Below are 14,302 nucleotides of genomic sequence, written 5' to 3' on the forward strand. Positions count from 1 at the left end.
CATCCGAGCATTAGGAGAATTTAAATATTCACCAACATCCCACGGTGAGGACCAAAGGCTAGTAACTGATCGCCAGGCAGCAGTAAGGGCCAATGATTCAGAGCTAATCCATAAAATTAAACCTTTCTTCAGTCACGCTCACAACTTCAAAATAGCTAAAAAATGGCACAGGAAAATGAAGGCAATGGCCAAGGTAAGGAACAGAGAGCTGGAAATGCCCCAAGATCCCCTCCACAGATCAGAAGCCAAATTATTGAGGGTGAAGGTGAAAATTAGGAGCCAAGGTGTACCCGTTGTTCCAAAACGAGGCACTACTGCTCAGAATGTAGGAAACTGAGAAGGAAACCCATGGGGTACATTAGAATTCATAAGAATGAGGCTGAAAAGGAATTGAATAAAATAAATACCACAGATCAGATTGTAACATTAATGACAAAGGACAATCTGGTGGACACACTCCTGTGAATGCAGAAGGATTGCATACAGTAGACGAGAGAAATGAATGTCTTTTTTTCTCTAAGAAAATAACTCCAATTTGTTCAAAGGCAGCATAACTATACGAAACCATGCAGGGGTGACACAAACTCTCTTGATGGAGATGCATTTACTTTTCACCACAGAGAGGTTACTGAAGCCAGTCTGTTAGTAAGTAGGATGGATGGAGAGTATACCCTACTTTCTCTGTTTAACGTCCAGTTGGAGTGTGACTTGTTGACTGGACCAGTGGTAAAGCAGTTAGCTAAGAAATTTCCTGTAGAATGAGGTGATTTATTCCTGGGGAATGATTCATTTGGAATAATAGTTGTACCTTTGCTGAAAGTCCAGATGAGCCGAAGGAGGCAAAACAGTTGCAGAAATGGCTTCCGGTATTTTCTATGAGGTATAATGGCCAGAGAAATAGATAAACAATGTCCACGCCAGTCCAAACCCGGCTCCTCCACATGATAAACAAAGGACATCACCAGAGAATCACAGGGTCACTGCAAGCAGATGTGAGGGAAGCTGAAACTCTGTTTAAAAATTAAAATGGCTCCAAAGAGGTATTTGGGATGTCCTCGTTAATTGAAGCTCAGGAATTAGAACCAGGGTTAAGTTAGTTAGCACAGGCAAGTCATACTGAAGCTGAGGCTGAAGGAGTTCCAGAGAGTTATGATGTTAGAAACAGAACATAGATTTATTTCAAGTTCTGTGGAGAAACCTAGATTGGACTGTTTTAAAGATAAAAGAAAGGATACATTGGGTTATTTTTATAAAAATGTTTTTTTTTTTGCGTGTGCATACTTTCAACGAAATGCTCGAGTTATTTGCTGCAGGTCACCAACCTGAGTTTTATGACTACGAAAGAGCTAATATCTGGATTTGCTTTCAGGTGAGGAAAGGCATGCTGGGAAAACATTGCTCAGGTCAGCTCCCTCTCTGTCATTTCTGTTCCAATGATGCCAACAGCGACAAGGAATCCTCGGAAAAGTCCACCTTTTCCCTAAACAGAGGATTCCCCGCACAGTGGTCGACAGGGATCTGAGCTGTGTATTTAACTTATCTCCCTCACTTCGGCCCTCACCCCCTCTCTTCCCTCCCACAACACTGATAGGGACCCACTTGTCCTCACCTTCCACCCATCCAGCATCCACATCCAGGGGATCATTAGCTGCTATTTCCGCCTCGTCCAGCTGCATTTCATCACAGAGACTTATTCCCTTCCCCTCTCTTCTCAGCCTTCCACAGGTACAATTCACTCTGTGACAAACTGGGTACAACCCTCCTCCATTCACAAAATGTCCGCACACCCACATGGCACCTTCCCCTGCAACACCAGCCCCTTTACTCCCTCCAACCTCCCTATCCTAGGCCCCAGACCTACCCTCCAGGTGGAGCAGCACTTCACTCAATCTCGTCCATTGTATTCACTGCTCACAATGTGGTCTCCTCTCCACGGGGAAGACGAAGCATAGACTGGGTGATCACTTCACAGAACACCGGCATGCTGTCCACAGAAATGGCCCTGCACTTTCTGCCACTTGTACACACCACCACATTCCCCTGGCCAACATGTCTATCTTGGGCTTGCTGCAGTGTTCCAGTGAAGCTCAGTGCAAGCTGGGAGAACACGTTTCTGCTTGGGGAGCCTGCAGCTTTCTGGACTCAGTACTGAGGTCAACAATTTTAGGGCTGACCACATTCTCAAATGTCCTTATCCCACCCCCTACACATCGGGCATTGCCATCACATGGGCTGTGTTGTTTTTGCAGCATCCCATGGTCAGAGGTGGCACAATATGGCCACCCGTTGGGATAAATATTAGCTTGCCTGGTCCAGCATTAAAGTGAGGTCATAGGGTAGCACAAAGGTGGTTTTGAGAAGGTACATATCATGAGATTATGGGTATCGACACCTGTCCTCAGAGGGGTCCATCACTGATCAGGTATTTCACAAGTTTGGATGTAAAGAATAACAGGGAAGGAACAATGACAATGTTGCATGTAATTATTTTAACGCAAAATGTAAACAAAAAACACATATCCCACTGGGGAAATCAGAGTATCATTGACATATCCTCCAATCTGAGCTGGGAATAAGTGACTGACTGGGCCCCATGTGAAAGCCATACCTGGAGTGGTCTCTGGCCTCTCCCCCACATGTTGTGGAACAGCTCAAATAAAGATTGATTGTGCCACTGAATACCAATCTCAAGGCTCCTCTTCAACATATCTCCCCAAAAGGCTGCTACTACACCCAACCCATCGTCAGCCTGTAATGGTCACCATGAGCAGCTATTCATTCTCCCAGGCTGACCTTTACCCTCTCCTTTGTTGCTCTATTGATTTTTTCTCTCTCTCTCTGGGCTCTACCTCTGACTATAGTTTAATCCTCCTCCCTTCTCCACCCCATTATCAGTATAAATACCAACTCTTGCCCATCTACAGGCAGATCTGAAGAAGGGTCACTCAACCCAAAACATTAACTCTGTTTTGTCTCCACAGATGTAACCAAAACCACTGAGCTTTTCCAAGAAATTTCAGATATTGATCCTGATTTCCAGCATTGACAGTTCTTTGGTTTCTTTGAACACCATTCCTCAAAGCTGCATAACTTCGATGTTAATGTTAGAGTTTTGGTGGAATGTCCAAGATTGTCTGTTCCTTCAGTTCTCATAAGAAACACACAGATACTTGTGTATTTGCAGATAAGAATAAACGCGTGCACGCGCGCGCGCACGTGCGCACACACACACATACACACACACACACACAAACACACACACACAGACACACACACACAGACACACACACACACACACACACACAGTTACACTTGGCCTAAATTTAACCAAAGCCTGGGGATTAGCATCCAATCATCGGTGATTGGTCCATTCCCAATGGCAATGTCTGTACCAATTACAGTTTACTTACCAACCACTCTTCCCTTATCCAGTATAAATGTTGCTGTTGAACTGTACTCTTGAAAAATTATCCAAATGCATGTAAGACAAAAATCTAAAATAAGGCATCTTTTTTCCAGCACTGCTCAAGTTCTGTGAAGCCAAATGACTGTCAAATCTGACTTTTCCCAAGTCCTGTCTCTTATTTTTATCCGTGATGTCCTGGTGCCAGTGTTGGACTGTGGTGTTTGTGTTTGCTTCAGAGAGAGTATGTGTGAGTGTGGGAGAGTGTGTGTGAGAGAGTGCATGTGGGAAAGAGTTTGTGTGATGCACAGATTGTGTCTGTGAGAGAGGATCTGTGTGAGTCTATGGGTGAGTGTGAATGTTTTTGTGTGCATGTGAGAGAAGGAGCGTGTAATAAGTAATTCAAAAAAGTATTTCTAACTCAGGTAGAATGAACAAAAGTACTTCTCAATGTAATGCTGTTAAAACAGGAGAGTAAGGACGATGTTACAGGTATACAACCATGTGCTGGGATCACCTGTGGTGTGACACGAACACAAGATCACAGCTGAGGCCAGCTTCATGGGTACAAAACTTGTCTATCAGTCTCTGCTCGGTAAATCTGCATCGTTATGTATCTCCAACTCCATCCTGGAGTAAGCTTACCTGAAGATTGGAGGCTGCATGCCCTTGACCATTGAAGTGTTCCTTGACTGGGAGGGAGTCATGGTGAGGAATCACTAAAACAACTATTGAGTGATGTCAACAAGTTTCATCCCACTCTCAGACTTACCATGGACTACTCTTCCAAATCAGTCTCATTCTTGGAGACACATATCTCAGTACCTCACTCTACTGCAACCCCACAGAAATCCTCACAATGCTGCACCTCTCTAGTTTCCATCCTAAACTTGCAAAAGAAGCCATCCTCAACATGCAGTCCCTGTGCATACACAGGATTGGTTCAGATGAGGAGAAATGTGATGGACCTCTGAAGGTTTGGAGGGATGCTCTCATAAGACCAGGATATGATGCTCAACTTATTGATCTCCAGTTCCGACATGACACAGTGAGAATCCACAGTGACCTCCTCAGAAGACAGACACAGGGTAAGACCGATAGAGTACACTTCATTGTCCAGTACGTCCATGGTGCGGAGAAACTACACCATGTTCTTCACCGCCCTCAACATGTCATCAATGATGATCAGCATCTCGGCAAGATCACCCCTACACCTCTTAGCTTTAAACAACTGCCAAACCTTAAACAGATCTTTGTTTGCAGCAAACTACTCAGCCTTCAGGACACCTTTGACCAACACCATGGCAACCTCTGCAGGACATGTCAGATCATCGACATGGACACTACCATCACACGTGGGAAGACCACCCACCATGTACACGGCAGATACCCATGTGACCCAGTCAATGCTATCTCCCTCATACACTGCAGGCAAGGATGCCCCAAGGCATGGTATATCGGTGAGACCACCCAGACACTACAGCAATGGATGAACAGACACCACACAACAATTGCCAGACAGGAATGTTCACTCCCAGTCAGGGAACACTTCAGCGCTCAGGGACATTCAGCCTCTGATCTTCAAGGCAGATTTCGAGATACACAACAATGCAAAATCACCGAGCAGAGACTGATAACCAAGTTCCAGATCCATGAAGCCGGCCTCAACCCGTATGTCCTGCTACAGGTGACCCCCACAACACAGTCCTGTATCTATTAAACCTTCCTCACTGTCCTGTTGTGACAGTATTACCTTGATCAGTTGCTCTGATCTCTTTACCTTATTATGTTTTGAATTGATAATTACTCTCTCTCTCACACACACAGAATCACACACATCCTTGCTCACATGCCCACACTATCTTGCACAAACACACACACAGACTCACACAGACCCTCTCTCACAGACACACTCTCTCTCACACACACTGTCTCACACAAACACACAGAGACAATCTCTCACACACACACTCTCACACTGTCTCACACAAACACACATGCAGACCCTGTCTCTCTCTCTCACACACACACTCTCTCACACACACTGTCTCATGCATACACACACACAGACCCTCCCTCACACAAATACACACACTCTCTCCCTCACACACATACACACACACACAATCACACAGACCCTCTCTCACATACACTCTCTCGCATGAACACACACGCACAGAGTCACGCAGAACATCTCTCTCTCACACACTCACAAATCTATTGGGTGAATCATTTCATTCAAGACATTTGTGTATTTGCAGATACATCTTTTTTCAAAAAGCACACAATTTGTAGTAACAGTCAGCCATTGCAATCCTGTAAATTCCAACTTTTGGAATTAAATCAGCTGGATTCCAAATTAAATCTCTGGACAGATTCTGGATAGGCCCTCTCACCTACAATGCAGTGTCTAACCTGAGGTATCACCTTTTTTATAATCCTATCGCTCTGGCTGGTTGCCATGACAGCAGAGCACTGACATTGATTTTATAAACACTTTACACACTGTCTAACATTATTGGTCACCTGCAGAGACATATTACCTGATACTCCACTGACACCAGTGGTATGATCTTTTAATCTCTCTGCCCTTGATCTCTCGGCCGATAACCTCTGTGTCTTTGCCCTGCTCACTCCCTGCACCGAATGAAGGAGCAACACGCCGAAAGCTTGTGTGATTTCAAATAAACCTGTTCGACTGTATCTGTGTGTCGTGTGACTTCTGACTTTATTTATATCAAGTATTATTTGTGCTACATGAAATTTAAAACATGTAAACTGAATACCATGAAGATGTTTTATATCAGTATTTTTATTTTTGTGAATATTTCAAGGATTTTTACACAGACGTTCATTCACACGACGTGGGCATCATCGGTAAAGACAGTATTTGCTGCTGATGCTGAATTGCCTCTGAGAAGGAAGGAGCAAGTTCAAATGGGGTCACATCAGTGACTGTCATCCCTGTCTTTTAAATATTACACAGAGTGAGCAGTTTAAATGTTCCTTGTTGTGAGCACGTTAAACAATATTTGCTGCAATGATTTAAGCGACATTTGCTGTAACCATTTTATGTAATAATTTTGCTTTGTTTATGCACTGCAACCAGCGAAAGTTACATCTGTGGTGACTATTTATAAATATCTGATGGAAGCTTTTTTTAAAGTGCTCTTCAGAAAATTTCCACAACATGAGGAGTGATGGACAGTGTGGATAAGGGCTAATTTGTGCACCTTAACAAAGTGAAACATTGTGTTTGTCTCACTGATCCAGGAAGGACTGATCGAGTGCACTGTGTCTGTTTAAAGGATCATGGGGAGTGTTGAATGAACCTACTGTGTGTCTCTCACAGACGTCAGGGAGAGCAGACTGACCTCACTGTGTCTTTATCACTGACCCAAGGAACCTGGATTGTTCAATTGTGATCCCAGAATGACTCAATTCACCTCATCATTTCATAAGTTTCACTAATTGAGCAAAAGGGTATGTTACCATGCTCTTCAGCTGTTCTCTGAACTTAGTCTGGGTCACGGCATATATACATGTGTTTGTGCAGCAACTGAGAAGCTGGAGAATGAATCCTATATCTCGTGAAAAGTAATGTAAATATACAGCCTTATACCCTAAACGATACATGCGTCTCCACATAGAATACACCAGAAACATTGACCATAACAGGATGAAATTCCCTGAGATAACAAACATTAAAATGATGGATTTCCTTCGGCTCTCCAAGTGTCGGTCCTTGGAATGCTGCCCCCTGCTGTCAGACTGGAGTCTCCTGCGGGCTCTGCTGGCCACGAAAATGTACCTCCCAGTGAGAGCATTGAGCAGCAGAACCAGAACAAATGGGAGCACTGGGGTCAGAATGTAGTGAATCAGCTCAATCGATCCCCAGACTTGCGATAACATAACATACCTTTTCACCAAACAAAACCAAGGCTTGTTCCTCAGCTTATACCGAGGTGTTAACATAAAATACCAGGAAATGTTCTTTAAACAGCTGAGCACAGTTATTGTTCCCAGAACCACGGCTGCTGTTTTCTCAGTGCAATAGTTGCCTTTCATCTTTTGACAACAAATGGCCACAAATCGATCAAAGGTGAAAGCAACAGTGAACCAGACAGAGCAGTCCATAGCTGCAAAAACCAGGATGGCGTGGATGTTACACACAGGGATGGTCTGCAGAAATGTAAATTCAGTTTTATAAATAATTCGATGTGTCTCAATATCAGATTAATGATGTTGAGCAGTAAGTCCACTGCTGCCATGGCCACCAGGTAGCGAATGATACATTTTGAAAGATCACACTTTCTCTGCGACAGAATCACTATTGTGACTATATTAACTATGAGAAAGGGAGATAAACAAGATCATGTTATGTTAATCTGAGAACAAACCTTATTACAGTTACAGTCAGTAAGTTACAGTACTTGTTGAAATATTCAAAACTGTTATTACATCCAGTAACGATATAATAATGGAACATTAACTGGAATTATTGAATGGATATTTCGTGTCTGTCTCCAGAATGCAAACAACATGCCAGACATAAGTATGAATAATAAATTGAAAGGAAGGGATAAATTAGACACAATTAAAATCATTGCGAAATGTTGCTCAGTATATTATTCAAACCAAGGACCGATTTATCCCGAGTTCTGAGAAATTGCATCTAATGGTTTTCAAAGGAATGCTGGATGCGTTAGCAGATGCGCTGGTTTTAATTTTGCAATAGTCCCCAGAAGCTGGTGAGAATGGAGAGCAACTGCTTCTCCAATCACAGGCTGGTTCTCTCCATGCTTTCTGTTGGTAGGTTAATGATGAGGATGTCAGTGACCAATAAGCCACAACTAAATTAAATGGCAGGGTAGGCTCGATGGGCTGAATGGTCTCCTCCATTGCCTACACCCCTAAAAACTTGTAAAGTCAGTAATCAGAGCACACAGATTTAATATGATTGGCACAAGGAGTAGAGGATGACATGAATATAATTGCTAAACACAATAAATGATTTGGATTTGGAATTCACAGTCTAATAGAGTGACAGATAGATTCAATCGTAGCTTATAAATATGGAACTGGAGAAATATGTGAGGGAGGAAAAGTTAAAGGACATGGGGAAACAGAGTGTGAGGGAGAGAAGAGTGAGTCCAAGATCAGTGTTGTGAATTTAAGGAAGGGTAAATCTGAGAGCATGAAATTAGATCAAACTAAAAAGAACAGGGAAATGAGGTTCAGGGAGAACACAATAGTGGCAGAATTTTTTTATAAGATTAGATTACTTACAGTGTGGAAACAGGCCCTTCGGCCCAACAAGTCCACACTGGTGTTCTGAAGAGCAACTCACCCAGACCCATTCCCCTACATTAACCCCTTCACCTGACACTACGGGCAATTTAGCATGGCCAATTCACCTAACCTGCACATTTTTGGACTGTGGGAGGATACTGGAACCCTGGAGGAAACTCACTGAGACACAGGGAGAATGTGCAAACTCCACATGGACAGTTGCCTGAGGCGGGAATTGAAACTGGGTCTCTGGCACTGTGAGGCAGCAGTGCTCACCACTGAGCCACTGATTATAGATAATAATTACATTCAAAATGAGAAAGGAAAATTTCCAAATGGAGCACCCCACCATCTGTGTTAAAAATGGCATCAAACTTCAATAAAAAGCAAATAATTGTGAAAATTTGGCTGGCCGTCAGCAGTTTGAACAAAAAATAATAGTCTGCACAGAATGGGTAAAATTTTAACAGGAGTGAACAATTAGAGTACAAGAGAAACCTAGCGAGCAATACAGGGGCAAGAACAAGGTGGGCCACAGTGAGAGGCCTTCATTGACATTGCTCGCTATTACCCTCATTAACACCAAATCTCACCTCATTAATATGCAGATTCCCATTCTACCATCCACTGGATAGAAACTAGACACTGAGAATTCCCAATGTGGAAGTCTGACTGGGAACCTGGTGACTCCAGCTCACTGCTTGTTCCTCCAGCCCTCCAGCTTGGAACCCCAGCACCAACAGCTCAAGGTCCGGTTTCTGGGTGGTGACCGCACACAGCCCACGGTCACAGACATTGGAATCTGACATGTGCCAGTCTCACCACACACCATCCTGGCACATCTCCGAGCCACTCGTAGGGCACTGCCAAGGAGGCCACTCCTGTGGAATGACGGCTGGGGAATATAATAGTGGGAATCGGAGTTGGGAAGCTGGGGAATGATGATACTGAAGGGAGGCAACTTACTATGTAAGGGGGAGGGGTTCAGTGAGAGTCAGCAACAGCCTGGATACAAGGAGGGGGCCAGTGCATTCCCAGCCCTGGCACATTGACCCGACCGGACTGGGGTTACAGCTGGAGGGTACGTAGATGCAGATGAGTTGGGCGGGGACTCGGGGAGGTGTGAGGTCTGAGAGGTTACCAGGGCAGGGGGTGCTTGCAGGAACGGTCATTTTATCCTTGAGAGTTCCCCTGTGTGCAGAGGAGGAGGCTGGAACTCAGTGTCTGAGGGAAGCCTGCTCTTGCCTTCCATCCTGCTGTGACTCAGAAATGAAGATGGCTGCACCTGAACATGAGGCCAGCAGGGTAAGTGTTTGGATGTGCAGCCTCGGGTGGGGGTGGGGTATCTGCAAGTCCATACAATGGGAGGGCCCTTCAAAGGGCACGGTCACTCGGCACACACCCAGACACTGAAAGGCAGACCCTTTAATATTGTACATTGCAGCTCCTTCCCCAAACAGCTCAGAGCATTTAGTGTCATACAGGTTTACAGCATGGAAACAGGCCCTTCAGCCCATCTTGTTCATGCTTCCCAGTTGGTATAGTTAAATGTACCCAGTTTGGATACATTTAGTCAATATCCCCCATAACTGTCCCAACAACGTGCCTGTCTAAATATTTCTTAAATGACAAAATTGTACTCACTTCCACCACCACCTCTGGGAGCCCATTCCAGACACTCACCACTTTCTGAGTGAAAAATTGCCTGATGCACATTTCTGTACCTCTCCCCTCTGAACTTAAGCCTTTGGCCTCTAGTTGTAGACTCCCCTACCGTGGGGAGAAGCTGTTGGCTATCTACCTGAGCTATGCCTCTCATGGGTTTACAGACCTCTATAAGGACTGTGACAGAAAGGACATTTGATGACTCATTTACTGAGGTAGTATGGGCTGAGGTTCCATACAGGAAAGAAGAGGTCACCCTGTTGGGAGATTTCTATAGGACTCTGAATAGTTCCAGAGATGTAGTGGAAAGGATAGCAAATATGTTTTTCGATAGTAGTGAGAGTGACAGGGTAGTTGTTATGGGGGCTTTAACTTTCTAAATTAAGACAGGGCATAATGTAGTTCAAGCACTTCAGATGGGTCTCTTTTTGCCCAATGTGTGCAGGAGAGTATCCTGACACAATATGTAGGGAGGCCAACATGGGGCAAGGCCACATTGGATTTGATATGGGGAAATGAACCTGGCTAAGTATTAGATTTGGAAGTAGGTGAGCACTTTGGTGATAGTGACTACTGTTCAGTTATGTTTACTTTAGCGATGGAAAGGGACAGGTATATAACACAGAGCAAGAGTTATAGCTGGGGGAAAGACAATTACGATGCGATTAGGCAATATTTAGGATGCATAGGATGGGGAGGGAAACTGCAGGGGATGGGCACAATTGAAATAGGGAGCTTATTCAAGGTACAGTTACTGCGTGTCCTTGATAAGTATGTACCTGTCAGGCAGGGAGGAAGTTGTAGATTGAGGGAACAGTGTTTTACTATAGAAGATGAAGCTCTTGTCAAGAGAAAGAAGAAGGCACATGTTTGGATGAGACGTGACAGCTCAGTTAGGGCACTTGAGAGTTAGCCAGGAAAGACCTAAAGAGAGAGCTAAGAAGAGCTGGGGAGGACATGAGAAGTCATTGCTGGATAGGATCAAGGAAGGCTAAGGCCATCTATAGAAATATCAGGAACAATAGGATGACCAGGGTAAGATTAGGGCCAATCAAGGATAGTCATGGAAAGTTGTGTGTGGAGTCAGAGGAGATAAGGGAATAGCTAAATGAATATATTTTGTCAGTATTCACACTGGGAAAAGACAATGTAGCTGAGGAGAATACTGAGCCAAAGGTTACTAGCCTTGAGGAGTTGTTAGCAATTCTGGCAAGTGTGAAAATATATAAGTCCTCTGGACTGGATGGAATTTATCCTAGGATTCTCTGGGAGGCCAGGGTTGAGATTGCTGAGCCTCTGGCTTTGATCCTTGTGTCCACATTGTCTGCAGGAGTTGTGCCAGAACATTTGAGGATAGCAGATGTTGTTCCCTTGTTCAAGAAGGGGAGTAGAGATAACCCTGGTAATTATAGACCAGTGAGCATTACTTCCGGTGTGGGTTTGGTTCAGTTAGTAAAGGTTATAGGAGATAGGATTTATAACCATCTAGAAAGGACTAATTTGATTAGGGATAGCCAACACGGTTTTGTAAAGGATAGATTGTGCCTCACAAACCTGATTGAGTTCTTTGAGAAGGTAACCAAACAGGTGAATGAGGGTATAGTGGTTGCTGTGGTGTATAGGGATTTCAGTGAGACGTTTGATAAGGTTCCCCATGGTAGGCTATTGCACAAAATATAGAGGCATGGGATTGAGGGTGATTTAGTGGTTTAGATCAGAAATTGGCTAGCTGAAAGAAGACAGAGAGTGATGGCTGACGTGAAATGTTCACCCTGGTGTTCTGTTGCTAGTAGTGTACCAGAAGGATTTGTTTAGGGACTACTGAAAAAAATATTTTTTATAAATGGCCTGGATGAGGGGATAGGATGGGGAAGTAAATTGTTAGGTGATAGTAAGGTCAGTGGAGATATGGAGAGTGCCAAAGGATGTTCTAGGATCCAGAGGGACATAGATATGATGCAGAGCTGGGCTGAGAGGTAGCAAATGGAGTTCATGTGGAAAAGTGTGAAGCAATACACTTTGGAAGAAGTGACAGGAGTGCAGAGTACTGGGCTGATGGTAAGATTCTTGGTAGTGTAAATGAACAGAGAGATCAAGGAAAACATGTATGTAGATCCTAGAAAGTTGTCACCCAGGTTGATAGCGTTGTAAAGAAGGCATATGGTATGTTAGCTTTTGTTAGTGGAGGGATTGGGTTTCAGAGCCATGAGGTCACGTTGCAACTGTACAAAACTCTGGTGCGGCCGCACTTGGAATATTGCTTACAGTTCTGGTCACCGCATTGTAGGGAGGATGTGGAAGCTTTGGAAAAGGTTCAGAGGAGATTTACTGGGATGTTGCCTGGTATGGAGGAAATTTCTTTCAAGGAAATGCTGATGGACTTGAGGTTGTTTTCATTAGAGAGAAGAAGGTTGAGAGGTGACTTAATTGAGACATATAAGAGAATTAGAGGGTTAGATAGGGTGGACAGTGAGAGCCTTTTTACTTGGATGGTGTTTGCTCGCACGAGCGGACATAACTTTAACTTGAGAAGCGATAGATATAGCACAGATTTCAGAGGCAGTTTCTTTACTCAAAGAGTATTAGGAACGTGGAACGGTCTCCCTGCAACAGTAGTAGACTCTCCAACTCTCAGAGCATTTAAGTGGTCATTGCATAGACATATGGATGAAAATGGAATAGGGTAGGTTTGGTGGGCTTCAGATTGGTTTCACACATTGATGCTACATTGACGGCCAAAAGGTCTGTATTACGTTGAAATGTTCGATGTTTTATGTTTTAAGGTCGTCCCTCAGTCTTCGACTTGCTGGAGTACAAAGTCCCAGTCTCTCCAGCCTCTCCCCAAAACGTAAATCTTCCAGGCTTGGAAGCATCCTAATAAACCTTCTCTGGACTATTTCCAGTTTAATCTTAACCCTTTGATAGGAGGGTGACCAGAACTGCACACAGTACGCCAAATGTGGCCTTTCCAACATCTTGTACAGCTGCAACAAGACATCCCAACTTTTATACTCACTGCTCTCCCCAGTGAAAGCAAGCATGCTGAAAGCCTTCTTGACCATCCTGCCTACCTGTGTCTCCAGTTTCAAGGAGCAATGAACCTGTACCCCTAGATCTCCTTGTTCTATAACGCTACCCTTGGCCTGACCAATGACTGGGTAAGTCCTGCCCTGGTGTGACCCAGCAAAATGCAACACCTCGCGTTTATCTAAATTAAACTCCATCTGCCATTCAGGTCAGCTCTCGGCCCAGGGAAGAAGAGTTTATAATCGGGACAGCTTCCTTTTCTTTTGGTTCATTGTTTGATTTTTTTCTCTTTTGTTTATGTCTGGTTTTGGATTCTTTATTTTAAGATGGCGCCTGAGAATGGAGACTTGGTAAACCTTTCTCTGTACTTCTGTACTTGAGTACACGTGACAATAAAATCGAATTCTGACACAGATTTATGTCATTGATAAAGAAACTTCAGGCAAAATAAGGATATCTTTCATTATAAAATGAGTTAGGATGATTTGGAATGTACTTCCCTGAAAACATTTTAGAAACAGATCTAAAAGGAGTTTACAAGGGAATTGCCAAGTACTTGACCAGCAAACATGTGTCCAGCTGTGGGGAAGGAGAGGGACAGAGCAACTCATTCTATTAATCAGTGAGCTGTGTACAATGAGCCTGTAATGTTTCTATCATCCAAGGTTCTGTGAATAAGGGAGAGATCAAAGAGGAAGAGGACTTAGCTAAAGGAAAAGAGACCGGAAAAGCAAGACGTGGAAGAGGGAGAGACACAAAGTGAAACAAATGAACTTTTAGAGCGGAATTAAATTAAAGAAAACTAGAAGGAGATAAAAGGCTGCTCAGGCTGGTACTTTTTCACTGAAGCACAGGAGGTTAAGAGGTGACATTATCGAGGTTTAGAAAACCATGAGGGGCAGAGGTAAGGTGAAA

Source organism: Chiloscyllium plagiosum, unplaced genomic scaffold, assembly GCF_037043375.1.
Source record: "Chiloscyllium plagiosum isolate Xiang-an unplaced genomic scaffold, Cpla_swu_hap1 HiC_scaffold_12, whole genome shotgun sequence".
Classification (NCBI taxonomy): Eukaryota; Metazoa; Chordata; class Chondrichthyes; order Orectolobiformes; family Hemiscylliidae; genus Chiloscyllium; species Chiloscyllium plagiosum.